The following is a 15,176-nucleotide window of genomic DNA, read 5'->3' as shown; positions in this document are numbered from 1 at the left end:
GGGTGCTGCCTTCCCCGTCTCAGAATCGCCGGACCTCACGGACGTCTGACTGTGCAAACTCTGAGAAAAAGGACCATCGAGAAGAGGCTGAGAGGCAGGTGCATACCCAGTCCCCTGGGGGCCCCGGCGGGCAGGGCCGGGTTCTGCCTTCCCCTGTTTCGGAATCTCTGGACCTCACGGAGGTGTGGTAAATATTTCGTTACCGGTACTATTTTTTATGCGGTAAAATCTATCAAGAATAACTCAGTAAATATAAGAGGCAGAATCTGTGGTATTAGAGGTTTTAAAAGGCTTTATTCCTATCCAAAGGAAGACAATTCGAATTGTGGGCCTTCTGTTCCATCACCACGAAAGTTCAGGAAGGAAGGGAGCATATATTATTGACAGATAGGCAGTTTTATAGAAAATACATTACAGTAAAGCAGATGCAAGAGGCGTAACAGCTGATAAAAGGTGCATACGTAGCTAATAAAGGGCGTAATTTAATAAACGTCACTAAACATGATATTACAAGTGGGTGGATCCATAAAAGAATCCTGTAATGTCAGCAGAAATGCTTGGCAAGGATGCGCACGCAGCCGCATGACGTGTGATTGACGTGCAACTAGAGGGTGAAGGGGACTTGACATTTAGCTCTACATGTGGAGACAGAAGTCTGGGGTTATGTCAACCTAATTCCAAATCATATCTAATATCCTATGTTTAAAGAACTGTGTTATCCAAAAGGAAAGGTCTCTTAGGATAGAATTTTATTCTATACTGACTATACTGACTGTTAGTGCGTGTACAAGCGTCTAAGTGTCTACACTAGATGCGAGGGGGTAGGAATATTCCATGGTAACGGGGCTATGAGTTATTTGCATGAGGGCAGCGAGGCCTGGCCCTTTGCACGGGAGCTGGAAGGATGTTTACCTAAACTACTAGACAGGAATACATCGGATGAAGAGCGAAGGAGATAATCTCGAAGGTGAAATACAGTTTTTGGCATGCGACAGGCTGGATCAGGCACCGTTAGCCGCGCAGGGAGTAAGACAAAGTTCATGGTCACAGATGCGGGCTCAGACTGGAGCTTTCAGAGGCAGAAGGCAGGAAAAGGCTTGATGACAGAATTCGGGCCTACTCGCCTGAACCTGTAAAATGTGGAAAGTGAACCATATAAAGTCGGTGGCCTTTCATACTTAGGAATGGAATATCTGACCCATTCATGGCGGATCTGAAAGAGGACATGTTGACGGTGGACACACATATATTTGCGTCTTCAAAACTGGAGCAGGAGGGAACATACATGTACTTATAGCATGCACATGGAGCCGTTGGGGTCTACGATAGGGGACATAACTGATCACAAAATTCATATTTCCTAATTCCCTCCTTGTCCCCTTCGGACCCTTAGGAGATATCGATCTTCATCAATCCATCGATCTGTTCATATAGTATCATTTGTTCTTCTTTCTTCTTCCGGGATCTCGAACGAATACTTGGATGTGGGATACACGAGGTGGCACACAGACCACAAATCGCTGGCCCACATTGTAGACATAAGCAGCAACTGAATAGTATGAGAAAGCCAATACCTAGGAAGGATAGGATTCTCCATCCCCAGGCTGACAACACGCTCCAGAACCAACCGGACCAAGTCCAGGTGCCTGGATTCTGATGTATCTGGCTTACAATCTTATGAAGGCGAGTTATGGCTTTATATACTGACGGCGAATTTTCTGGGATGAAAATGCAGCAACTCGATCCGATGACCTTACAAGCTCCGCCCCTATCGGCCAGGATGACGTCAAGGACAAGACGGTTTTGAAGCACAACAATCCTCATAGCAGACTGCTCTTCTGTTAAATTGCCTAAGGCGGAAATAGTTTCGTTCACTACGGCTTCAAGGGTTCTGGTTAATCTACGTATCAGCTTACTATTAGTGACTGTACCTATATAGGGAAAGAAACCTTTATTGAAATCTATGTATTTCTCCCATGCTGTTTCAGTGTAATCGACAATTGGGAGATCTCTCTGCTGTCTATTGTGTACTAAATGGGTATTTCTATGATAATCAGGAGGAGCTAAGAAAACAGGTGGTAGAAGGAATGCTATGTAACAGGTACCATCCCAATCTAAAGGTAGACGTATATATGCGGTCTGGCCACATATAAAGTAGGAATGACGAGAAGCTCTAAATGTAGACTTGCCTTGATCACTGAATTTTATTACAGTGGTGCATTTACTATGGCCCATGTGTATGGAGCCATTCTTTTTTATACATAATTCCCCCTTTACTGGGAATACTGACATGGCGGGCAAGATTGGTGTAGCTTCAGATTCAACGTTCAGGATCATGAGGTTAAGTGTAAAGTTACCTAATCCATATACTTCATTTTCTAGATCAGTTCCTGTTCTTTTGGGAAGTCCCTCCTTGTTAGGGTAGCAGACTTTAAGCAAAACTAAGTTCAGGTTGCCCCATACCCAGTTGTCTTGATAAACCGCGGAATTTGAATCCAGGGAATTAATCAAACTAAACCATGCTCCACAGGAGCCATTGTGTGTAAACGGATAGGGAAAGAGGGGCAAAACTCCCTTATAGTTCTGATAGGGAGGGAGTTGGCCACATATCCAACAATTTGTGGCATTGCTGGTTTGATGGGAATGATGTAACATACTAATGAAAGTGTTATTGCGCAGCGCAAATCTATAAGACAATTCATGTGGAGGTAATTCACTAAAAGAATGTTCTGCAGTTATATTATAAGCATGCTTAGGAATAGGGTAATACATGTGCAATAGGATGCTGACAATGATGATCAAAAGACTTAGAAAAAACAAAATTAATAATGTTACTGTACAGTGACTACGAAATGATTTACAATACGCTTGCTTCTTGAGCAGCATTTGATTATTTCTTTCTCTATTCCGGTCCAGGGGATACATGTCAGAGACAAATTCAACCGATTCACCTTGGAGAGGACTTAAACAATCAAATTGTCTGACTTACTGGACCTCAATTTTAGTTTATATAGTTCTGAGTTCGATTGCTCAACCAAAGGGAGCTTTGAGTCTATCTGTGAGGGAATACAGGATTTAGTCTCTATATTGGATGGTAGTCCATAAAATTTCTTGATATGACTCGAGTGCAACCATCCTTTTCTTCCTTCGATTTTCACGGCTGTCCTTGTGGTGAGTAAAACTAACTTCGGTGACTTCCACCTAGGATCCAGTTGGGTCTTCCGGTCAAAGTTCCTGACCAGCACCAGATCCCCAGGAACCACGTCATGGGGCTTCACCTCAGTATTGTCGGGAAAAGCTGCGGATACCTGTGAACGACAAGATTGTAGTGCAGACATCAAGGAAGCCAGGTAATCTGTCAGCATATTACAGTCAACGTCAGTGATTTTACGAGGTATAGGCGTCCCCCACATATTTGGTGGTCTACCGAAGATCACCTCATACGGGGATAGCCCTGTTCGAGAATGTGCTACCATTCTCATGTAAAAGAGCGCAACTGGTAAGGCTACTATCCAATCAACTCCTTTTTCTCTACATATTTTGGACAATCTAATTTTCAGAGATTGATTATGGCGTTCTACGAGACCTGCTGCCTCGGGATGTCGGACACAGTGAAATTTCCATTGATAGCCTAATCGAAGGGAAACGTGTTTCATTAGTTCGGATGAGAACGGCTGGCCGTTATCTGAATAGACAACACGTGGTAAACCGTACCGTGGGAAGAATTCTCGAACTAACTGTTTGGCAGTAGTCGGGGCAGTGTAATCTGAAACCGGGTATGCTTCTGTCCAACGGGAAAGAGCACAGACAACTACGAGAACATATTTGAATCCTCGACATCGTTCCATCTGGCTATAATCCATCTGGAGGACTTCAAAAGCATGATCGGGAGTTTGGAATCCACCCTGTTCTACGGGGATGCTTTTACCTGGATTAAACTGACAACATATCATACAGGTACGAACTTTTTGTTTAGCTGCGGCTCGTAAATGTTTGTTGAACCAAATGTGTTGAATGCTGTCTAGCATAGCTTTTTCTCCTAGGTGCGCTGGACTATGTATAGTGTTAATGATGACTTGGACCATTGAGTCGGGAAGAAACCATATAGATTTTTCCTTCGTCATCCATCCCTGATCTGTTTGGATCCCTCCTAATTCAGTCCATTTCTTTATTTCTTCTGGTGTAGCGTGTGTCTGTATATCAATTACATCAAGGGCGGGATCCTTAACTGTCATGCAATGTGTTGGTGTCGGAACTATTGTCTTTGTCATGTCAGTTGTGTGAGTCTGATTCTGAGCAGTCTGTTTAGCTGTTCTGTCAGCTAGGTCATTACCCTGAGAAATGATATCGGTAACTTTTGTGTGGGCTTTGCATTTCATAATCGATATTGCAGTAGGTAGATGAATCGCGTCTAATAGGGCTTGAATGAGGGGTCCGTGTTGAATGTGGGCACCGTGAGAAGTTAAATAACCTCTCTCTCGCCACAGTACGCCGAAGTCATGGACAACTCCAAAGGCATAACGTGAATCTGTGTATATGTTGACTTTTTTATTTTTGGCTTGAATACAGGCTTGTGTCAGAGCGGTGAGCTCTGCTGCTTGAGCTGACAAAGTGTTAATACAATTTGTTTCAATGACTTCAGTGTCTGTTGTGACTGCGTAAGCGGCCACTAGCTCTCCTGTATTTGTTCTCATACATGACCCATCTACATACAATGTCAAGTCCGGATCTGACAAAGGGATGTCTGTCAAGTCTTGTCTGGGTTTCGTCGTGATAGTAATGACTTCGACACAATCATGTGCCAATGGATCTGTTCCGCTCACTGGTAACAGTGTGGCAGGATTTAACGTATTACAACGTCTGATTTCTATATGTGGCTGAAACAGTGTTAATTCGTAACCGGTGAGTCTCGCTATAGTCAAGTGTTGTGTTTGTGTGCGGTTCAAGAGAACCTCTACTGCGTGTGGTTCTTGTACTGTCAGTTGGTGTCCTAACACTATGGCATCGCTTTGTCTGATTGCTAAAGCTGTTGCTGCCACTGATTTCAGGCACGCTGGAAGTGCCTGAGCTACTGGATCTAATGTACTAGAGAAATAAGCACATGGTTTATGTGATCCTGCTTGTTCCTGAGTGAGTACTGACAAAGCAGTACCTTCGCGTTCTGTAACGAAGAGTGTAAACTGTTTACTGTAACATGGTGTTGCTAGGACTGGTGCTTGGCATAAAGCTTTCTTTAAGCTTTCAAAGGCGTGTGTATGTTCTGGAGTCCAAGGGAGGACAGTCGATGTGGCTGCCTCCTGTGTTGTCAACTGGATGAGTGGTTTTGCTAAAAATGCATATTGAGGGATCCACTGCCTACAGTATGAAGTGAGGACTATAAAAGCCCGCACCTCCTTTTGTGTCTTGGGTGGTGGCATGTTAGCGATTAACTGGATGCGGTCGGATGTAAGCTGCCTTCCCTCCTTGGACAGCGAGTGCCCAAGGTAAACAACTCGCTGGACACAGAATTGCAGCTTAGAAGGGGACACCTTGTGCCCCTTGTCAGCCAAAAATTTTAAAACCGTCAGTGACACTTTTTCACATTCATGTTCGCTTCGGGCGGTGATCAGCAGATCATCGACATATTGAAGCAAGGCAGTGTTAACTGGCATGTGGATACTGTCAAGTTCTCGTTTCAGTGCTTGGCTATAGATGCTGGGGCTTTCTGTAAATCCTTGAGGTGCGCGTGTGAATTTAAAACTTCGTCCATTCAAACTGAATCCGAACAAATATTGACTTTCCGGATCTATTGGGACACTAAAGAAAGCATTCTTGAGATCAATTACAGTGAAAAACGTTGCTTCTGAGTCAATAGCTGTGAGTAATGAAGAGATATCTGGGACCACGGGGTATTGTGGCACAATACATTTATTTAATTCGCGCAGATCAATAACTAATCGATATACTGGTGGAGCTTTTGGATCCGTTCTTTTAAGAATCGGAATTATCGGAGAATTACATACATTGGAGTCAGTTTCGACAACCACTCCTTGTGCAATGAGCTCGTCAATGATTTGCAGTAAAGCCACTACAGCATCTGGTGGTAACTTGTATTGTCGCATTCGTGGTAGTACTATTCCTGTTTTCAATGTAACTCGATATGGTGTAATGTTCATGCAACCAACATCAGTGGGGCCTTGTGCCCATAAATGTGTAGGTAAATTCTGCAGTCGGTGATCCATGTCTCTGGACACGTAGTGACCTTTAAAGTCACGTAAAAATAGTCGTACTCCTTCCGGAGAACAACATATTATGGCTCCTAGAGCTTTCAATGTTTTTATACCTAACAAGTTTTCCGGACATGATTTAGTAAGCAACAAATCTGTTGTACGTGTTAATGGACCTACTGTGAGTGCAAGAGGTTGTGTTACGTCATTAATTATAGGTTTTCCCGAGAATCCAAGGGAAATATTCTGTGAGCCTGAGAGGGGTGCCCCTGGAACTTCACTACGTCTTATAGTTGTTCTGCTTGCCCCTGTATCAAGTAAAAACTTTCTGTCTTCCCCTAATAATTCGCTATGTACATAAGGTCCCTCTTGGTCTACAGGAACCTCAATAAGGGGTAAGCCAACTTCCCTCTCTAGGCTATCTCATGAGTATCGCTGATAATCGGGATAATCTGTTTGTGCATACTGATACATTTGTTGTGTTGTTGCTTGAGTTGAAGCAGTAGGCTGCGCTTGTGGTGGTACTACGATCTGTTGTGGAGCTGCCTGTTGCGGAGCTAACCTAGATTGTGCCTGCTGCGTCTGTTGTTGATTCTGATCCTGTCTGGGTGGACGTGGTCTCTCATGTGTTCTACCTGTGGCTATATTATGTTTCAGGACTGGACAATCGTGTATATAATGACCTGGTTGTTTACAATAGTTGCATGTCCCTTTTGCAGGACCTATGGAATCACCCTTTTGATGACTATCAGCTGGAACTGACTGTGCAACAAGCATTTTCATTTTCGTATCTTTCATACGTCTCTGTTCGTGTTCTTGTTCTTCTCTAATTCTATTGTGATGATATTGTAACATCTGTAGCATCTGTGATGGGGTATTACCTTGCCAGGTACTTTCGAATTTCAATACTCTATTCTTGACTTGTAGCAGAGAATTTTCAACTAATTTTGTCACAAACAGATGTGGATATGACTCACTACTAGCTTTTATACCACTATTTATACTGAAACATTTTTCAAATCGGGAATAGAAATCACTAGTGTCTTCATCTGGTTTTTGTTTACAGGCTGAGATTGCACCCCAGTCTTCCTTTTTCGTAGTTAATAAACGTGGCAGTACCTGTATTAGTAATCCTGCTAATGCTGTAGTCTTTTCCCCAAGCCCTGCTCCTGCAGCTCGGGCCTTTTCTTCGTTTTCTAATGCTGTCCAATCTATCTTTTGGTCTCCTACCTCCCATTCTTTTTCTTTGAGTTTTTCATAAACACCTGCGGGTAATAGGACTTTTAATATTTTCATAATATCGGGGTAGGTATACTCTCCCATGAGTAACATGTATTTTATCTCACGGTGGAAACCTGCTGGATCTTTGTCATGACTGGGTACTACTTTCTTCATTTCTAATAATTCCAGTTTAGTTATAGGCGTGTATACAAACATGCGTGTGAAATTATCGCCGGCACCTCTGATCGGGTGCACTTCGCGTAACGGGTTCTGTCTATCTATGTGATACATTTTTCTTCCCATTATGGGAACTGGAACGTGTTCTGGGCATACAAAATTTAAATATTGGTTTCGGGATTCTAGTATTTCCTTAATCAAATCAGTACCTGACCCTCTCCATATGTTGGTGAGTAGTTCTGTCAATATGTCAGGTAAGGGTCCTGGATCAGAGTGTTGGCTTTTATATAATATAAGGAGGTGTTGAATCATGTATATACTAGCTAAACGCTGTTCATATGGGTCTAGATTCAGAAACGTGTGTGTAAGTACATCATCATTGTATTCGCCGGGACTGTCAGCCCATTGTACTGCTGACCTGACTAATTCTTGTTCGTCCATGGAATCGAGCACGTGGTACCCCCTTCGATCTCGGAGTAATTTATCAGCGGTTTGGAATAGGTGTTCAGGGGATTTTGTATTTAGCATAGGGTTTGGAAAATGTCTATTATATTCTGGACGTATTGGACGTATTGGGTCGTTAAAACCTCTGGTATTATTATGGGGTCTTCCTTTACCTACATAAGCTATCGTGTCTACTTGCTCTGATTCTTGCTCCTCCTCCTCTCTGTTTAGATCAGCGGCGTCTACCTCTAATCTTTCTTCGCGTATTCGTTCTACCTCTTTGCGGATCTTTCGGTACATAGCTACTATACATAACTGTTTATCATGTCTTCCTTCTGATATATTCCGGCCCCAGGTGACAAGTGTTTGCATTTCTTCCGGATTTACCCCAGGCCGGTCTTGATTTCTAATTACACAGTTTATGAGGAAACGTAACAGTTGTCCCTGTACCTCCGCTTTCTGGTACTCCATGGCTCTGCTAATACTTTCAGGGCCTCGCCCTGACTGGACAAAGTGATATATATTTTCTAAATGTGTATTCATTCCTGGTAACTTCGTTAAATATATTGCAGCTCGTCTAATACGTAATGATGACAGTAGCATTTCGTCCCGTTTACCGGGCACAGGATCATATCTACAATCTACTAGAAGTTCCTTAAGCATGTCGGGAGTGGCTAGTTTGGGCGTACGTTGGTGTGCTAATTCTCTAAGGGAAAATTTATTTCCTCTAGGTGGCGTAGAAAAAATGTCTGTCGTACCTCCTGTAGCACCGTCTGGGGTGCTGGACGTGAAAGGATTTGTTGAGGGTGAGACAGCAACCGTCGTTGCGGGAAAAGCTGTAGAAACAGATGTGCTTGTCTGAATGTGTGTCGAAGCGTGTTGTTGCGGAGGTACAGACGAATGTTCTTGGCGATGAGCATCATCGGCAAGCGGTCTATGTGCTGCGGTATTAGCATACTCGGGAGCTGCGTCATCTAAATAGCGGGAAAGGAAAACATCTTCTGCGGTTCTGGGATGCCCCTTGGGATGTGCTTTTATCGGAAACAATGGGGTTGGCAAGTCTTTTGGTATTTCTGGAGTAGCCTTAGGTAACCCTTCGGCCAGAAGTGGATACATACCATTCATAAGGGCGTTTCTTTGTCTATCTACTTGTTCTGAGTTTACTCGAGTACCTTCCTCAAGTAATAGATTTTCTCGGACTTTATTTGAATTCTCCTTACTCTTATCTTCCTGTCTAAGTGCTTTTTCTGTACGTCTATATGATTCTTTACGCCATAATTCAATGGCATCTTTCTGTGACTGTCTGGCTTTCTTTTTCCATAATTCTTCTTCTACTCTCATGATGCAATCTGCATCCCAGGTCCCCGCTGCAGGCCATCTCTGACTCTCTGGTAATTCTTTGGTGTAGTCCACCCATAAATCAAGAAATAATACGGCATCTAGGCCATGCTTATGATACATAAAGTACCCTGGAGTGTCCCTCGGTGGGATGGGAACGGCTTCTTCGAGTACACCTTTTCTAGTTTTGATCTGTCTTAGTTTCGAAAAGAGCGGCATTTTCAGACCTTATTACTAGAACACACTTTATACAAAAAAACACAAAAATGAACAGTCATTCACACCACAATATATAGAACGTATTTAAAACATTTAACGTTTAACAGTTTTACGAACAATAATAACTAATGGAAAACTGGTTACTGACATAATACTGACACTAGATAATATTTATTTATATGCTCGACATACTATATATACTGCTAAACAGTACAGATACACTGCTAGAACAGTGCAGACCGGATTTGTGTACCCAAACCCGTCTTGACCGGCACAGACTATGTGCACGTTAAATGCCTACCCGGTAATGGTACTCACCGGGTAGCTCGGAACGGAAGGCCTCGGAACGGAACTTGAAACTGGACCGGACTGGATTCGACTCGACTGGACTCGGAACTTCGGAACCTGGCGGGTCTCTGTATACCTCGGATCTTGCTCTCTCAGCTAGGCTCTGGTCGGGATACTTCGCACTTCTCACCGCCTCGTCTGGGTGTTGATCGCAGCCTCAGTCGTCCCCGCTTGGCCGGAAGGAGACACAGGAAATCCTGTAGATACGCGTTTTTGTTGTCCGTTCAGCTGTGGCAGGAGACCGGGCCTGCAACGCACCGCCGGCGCGTGAGATGAGAAAGTGTCCCTATTCGGGCGCCAATTTATGTGGTAAATATTTCGTTACCGGTACTATTTTTTATGCGGTAAAATCTATCAAGAATAACTCAGTAAATATAAGAGGCAGAATCCGTGGTATTAGAGGTTTTAAAAGGCTTTATTCCTATCCAAAGGAAGACAATTCGAATTGTGGGCCTTCTGTTCCATCACCACAAAAGTTCAGGAAGGAAGGGAGCATATATTATTGACAGATAGGCAGTTTTATAGAAAATACATTACAGTAAAGCAGATGCAAGAGGCGTAACAGCTGATAAAAGGTGCATACGTAGCTAATAAAGGGCGTAATTTAATAAACGTCACTAAACATGATATTACAAGTGGGTGGATCCATAAAAGAATCCTGTAATGTCAGCAGAAATGCTTGGCAAGGATGCGCACGCAGCCGCATGACGTGTGATTGACGTGCAACTAGAGGGTGAAGGGGACTTGACATTTAGCTCTACATGTGGAGACAGAAGTCTGGGGTTATGTCAACCTAATTCCAAATCATATCTAATATCCTATGTTTAAAGAACTGTGTTATCCAAAAGGAAAGGTCTCTTAGGATAGAATTTTATTCTATACTGACTATACTGACTGTTAGTGCGTGTACAAGCGTCTAAGTGTCTACACTAGATGCGAGGGGGTAGGAATATTCCATGGTAACGGGGCTATGAGTTATTTGCATGAGGGCAGCGAGGCCTGGCCCTTTGCACGGGAGCTGGAAGGATGTTTACCTAAACTACTAGACAGGAATACATCGGATGAAGAGCGAAGGAGATAATCTCGAAGGTGAAATACAGTTTTTGGCATGCGACAGGCTGGATCAGGCACCGTTAGCCGCGCAGGGAGTAAGACAAAGTTCATGGTCACAGATGCGGGCTCAGACTGGAGCTTTCAGAGGCAGAAGGCAGGAAAAGGCTTGATGACAGAATTCGGGCCTACTCGCCTGAATCTGTAAAATGTGGAAAGTGAACCATATAAAGTCGGTGGCCTTTCATACTTAGGAATGGAATATCTGACCCATTCATGGCGGATCTGAAAGAGGACATGTTGACGGTGGACACACATATATTTGCGTCTTCAAAACTGGAGCAGGAGGGAACATACATGTACTTATAGCATGCACATGGAGCCGTTGGGGTCTACGATAGGGGACATAACTGATCACAAAATTCATATTTCCTCAGAGGTCTGACTGACCCTCTCCCTACTAATCTGGGGGAAAATTACCCCCCTTTCTTGTAATCTGTGCACCCGAGGTGACAGAGGGGACCCAAGGCGCGAATGTACCCGACCTCCTGGAGCCCTCGCTGGGATCGGGGAGGCAAATGAGCCCTCATCAGGACTTCCAGGCAAGCCTGGCCATCTGGTCGCCCCATTGGAAAGCATTGCATGCGACCAGATGGCCGAGAGGATAGGTGCGACCAGATGGCTGAGGGGAAAGGTGAGACCAGATGGCCGGGCTCAAAAGGGAAGCCATCTGGTCGCTCTGTGCCCCAACGAAAGAGTGAGCGGGCGCCGGGGCATGGGGGACTAGAGGCCCAGGGCCCCAGCTGGGCCCCAGCCATGGAGGCTGCGAGGGGGACCTGACCGGCCCTCCGACCCGGGGCCCGCGAACACCTTGACAAGCAGGGGAGGCCTGCACAGGACCAACGGACCCTGTCCTGGGCCCTTGGTGGAGCAGGAGCCCGGGGGACGGGGCCCAGGGCCGGAGCACCCAACCCGGGGCCCGACGGGGCCCCTGGACCTAGCCGAGGCTCCCAGGCCCAGAGGCGCAGGGGAAGCCCCCCCCCGGGCCCTCCGGACACCATCCCGGGCACCCTGCCACGCAGCAGGACCAAGGACGGAGCCCGGGGTGGGGAGGCCGCCCTCCTCGGCGCCCTAAGGGACCCCAGTTGGAGCTCCTGAACCCAGCCAAGCAAGGGGAGGCTCCCTGGGCACAACTGAAACCCGTCCCGGGGCCTTTGGCAGAGCGGGGGGACGGAGACCAGGGCCGGAGCATCCGACCCAGGGGCCGGCTGGCCCCTGGATCCAGCCACGGCACCCAGGCCCAAAGGCGCAGCGGAAGCCCCCGCGGAACCCCATCCCGGGCACCCTGCCATGCAGCAGGACAGAGGACAGAGCCCGGGGTGAGGATGCTGTCTTCCCCGGGCTCCCTGGGAGCCCCTGAACCCAGCCAAGCAGGGGGAGGCTCCCCGTGCCCACAGGACCCTATCCGCGACAACCTGCCACGCGGCAGGCCTGGGGACGGACGCCAGGCTGGTGCGGCGTCCTGGCACATCCAGCTGCCGGCTGAGGACCATTAGGCCAAGAGGTGTTCCGGAGTACCCTGCCCCTACTAATCCGGAGGAAAGCTACCCCTCTTTCTGGGAACCCGTGTGCACTGCGAGACTCAGGGGACCATAGGCCCGGATGCGCCCGGCCTCCTGAAGCCCTGGCTGGGATACAGGAGGCAAACGAGCCCTCATCGGGACTTCCAGGTCAGCCCGGCCATCTGGTCGCCCCATTGGAAAGCATTGCATGCGAACAGATGGCCGGGCCGAAAGGACTCCCATCTGCCCGCCCGAGCCTTTGCGGTATGGCTCCCGCCTGCCCACGCAAGGCTAGGGGGCTCCGCGTCCCCTCGGGGACCCCGGCTGGGCCTCAGGCACGGGGGGGGGACCTCCGGAGCTCTCGGGCCCGAACGCCCGAGGGAGGACTGCCCGGGACCCATGGAGCCCGTCCTGAGCACTTTAGCACGTCGCGGGTCGGAGGAAGGAGCCCCCGGACGGAGGAGAGATGTTGTCTAGGCATAGCCCATCTGGTCCCCGGCAAAGAACCGCCAGCCCGGGAGGGGTGTTCCGGCATACCCTGCCCCTACTAATCCGGAGGAAAGCTATCCCTCTTTCTGGGAACCCCTGCGCACCGCGAGTCTCAGGGGACCCTAGGCGCGGATGCGCCCGCCCTCCTGGAGCACCGGCTGGGATCGGGCATGCAAATCAGCCCCCATCGGGACTTCCAGGGCAGCCTGGCCATCTGGTCGTCCCATTGGAAAGCATTGAGTGCGACCAGATGGCCGAGGGGAAAGGTGCGACCACATGGCCGGGATCGAAAGGACTCCCATCTGCCTGACCGAGCCTTCGCGGTTGGGCTCCCGCCTGCCCACGCAGGGCTCGGGGGCTCCGCTTCCCGGGGGCTCGGGGAACCTGGCTGGGCTTCAGGCACGGGGAGGACCGCTGGAGCTCTCTGGCCCGAACGCCCGAGGGAGGACTACCCGGGATCCATGGAGCCCGTCCTGGGCACTTTGCCACGCTGCGGGCCGGAGGAAGGAGCCCCCGGACGGAGGAGAGATGTGGTCTAGGCATAGCCCATCTGGTCCCCGGCAAAGAACCGCCAGCCCGGGAGGGGTGTTCCGGCATACCCTGCCCCTACTAATCCAGAGGAAAGCTACCCCTATTTCTGGGAGCCCGTGCACAACGCGAGACTCCGGGGACCCTGGGCACGAATGTGCCTGACCTCCTGGAGCCCTTTCTGGTATCCGGGAGGCAAATGAGCCCTCATCGGGACTTCCAGGGCAGCCCGGCCATCTGGTCGCCTCATTTGAAAGCATTGCGTATGACCAGATGGCCGAGGGAAAAGGCACGACCAGATGGCCGGGACTGAAAGGACTCCCATCTGCCTGCCCGAGCCTTCGCAGTTGGGCTCCCGCCTGCCCACACAGGGCTCGGGGGCTTTGCTTCCCGGAGGCTCTGGGGACCCCGGCTGGTGTTCAGGCATAGGAAGGATCGTCGGAGCTCTTGGGCGCCCTGGGGAGGACTGCCCGGGACCCATCGAGCCCATCCCGGGCACTTTGACACGCCGCAGACTGGAGGAGGGAGCCCCCGGACGGAGGGGAGGTGTTGTCCGGGCATAGCCCATCTGGTCCCCGGCAGAGAACCGCCTGCCCGGGAGGGGTGTTTCGGCGTACCCTGCCCCTAGTAATCTGGAGGAAAGTTACCCCTCTTTCTGGGAACCCGTGCGCACCTCGAGACTCTGGGGACCCTAGGCCCGGATGAGCCCGACCTCCTGGAGCCCTGGCTGGGATCGGGCAGGCAAATGAGCCCCCATCGGGACTTCCAGGGCAGCCGGGCCATCTGGTCGCCCTATTGGAAAGCATTGAGTGCGACCAGGTGGCCGAGGGGAAAGGTGCGACCAGATGGCCGGGACCGAAAGGACTCCCATGTGCCTGCACCGAGCCTTCGCCGTTGGGCTTCCGCCTGCACCACGCAGGGCTCGCGGGCACCGCTTCCCGGGGCTCGTGAACTCGGCCTCTGGCACGGGGAGGACCACCGGAGCTCCCGGGCCCCGACGTCCGGGGGAGCACTGCCCGGACCCTTGGAGCCCATCCCGGGCACTTTGTCATGCAGTGGGCCAGAGGAGGGAGGTGTTTGTCCGGGCATAGCCCATCTGGTCTCCGGCAGAGAACCGCCAACCCGGGAGGGGTGTTCTAGCATACCCTGCCCCTAGTAATCCGGAGGAAAGCTATCCCTCTTTCTGGGAACCCGTGCGCACCGCGAGACTCAGGGGGCCCTGGGCGCAAACGTGCCCGCCCTCCTGGAGCCCTGGCTGAGATCCGGGAGGCAAATTAGCCCCCATCGGGACTTTCAGGGTAGCCCAGCCATCTGGTCGCCCCTTTGGAAAGCATTGCGTGGAACCAGTTGGCCGAGGGGAAAGGTGTGACCAGATGGCCTGGACCAAAAGGACTCCCATCTGCCCGCCCGATCCGAGCCAAAGCAGTAGGGCTCCCGCCTGCCCTTGCCGGGCTCTGCACCAGGGACCCTTGTCCCGGGCAGATGGACACTTGGCAGGCCGCAGGACGGGGGCTCCCACGCCGCAGGCATGGGGCTCCCACTCCCCATGCCCTGACCGAAACCCAGGCCCCCGTGCTGGTCCCTGCTTCTCAAC

At 49.3% G+C, this 15,176-nt stretch overlaps 1 protein-coding gene across 2 annotated transcripts in view; it reads left to right on the top strand.

Moving 5' to 3' along the window:
- The window catches only part of GOLGB1 (golgin B1), a 315,045-nt gene that overhangs the window by 56,252 nt on the left and 243,617 nt on the right, over window positions 1-15,176 (top strand). The window lies entirely within an intron of this gene.

The sequence above is a fragment of the Triturus cristatus genome, chromosome 4_1, assembly GCF_964204655.1.
Source record: "Triturus cristatus chromosome 4_1, aTriCri1.1, whole genome shotgun sequence".
Classification (NCBI taxonomy): Eukaryota; Metazoa; Chordata; class Amphibia; order Caudata; family Salamandridae; genus Triturus; species Triturus cristatus.
This window is presented reverse-complemented; position numbering and strand designations above follow the sequence as displayed.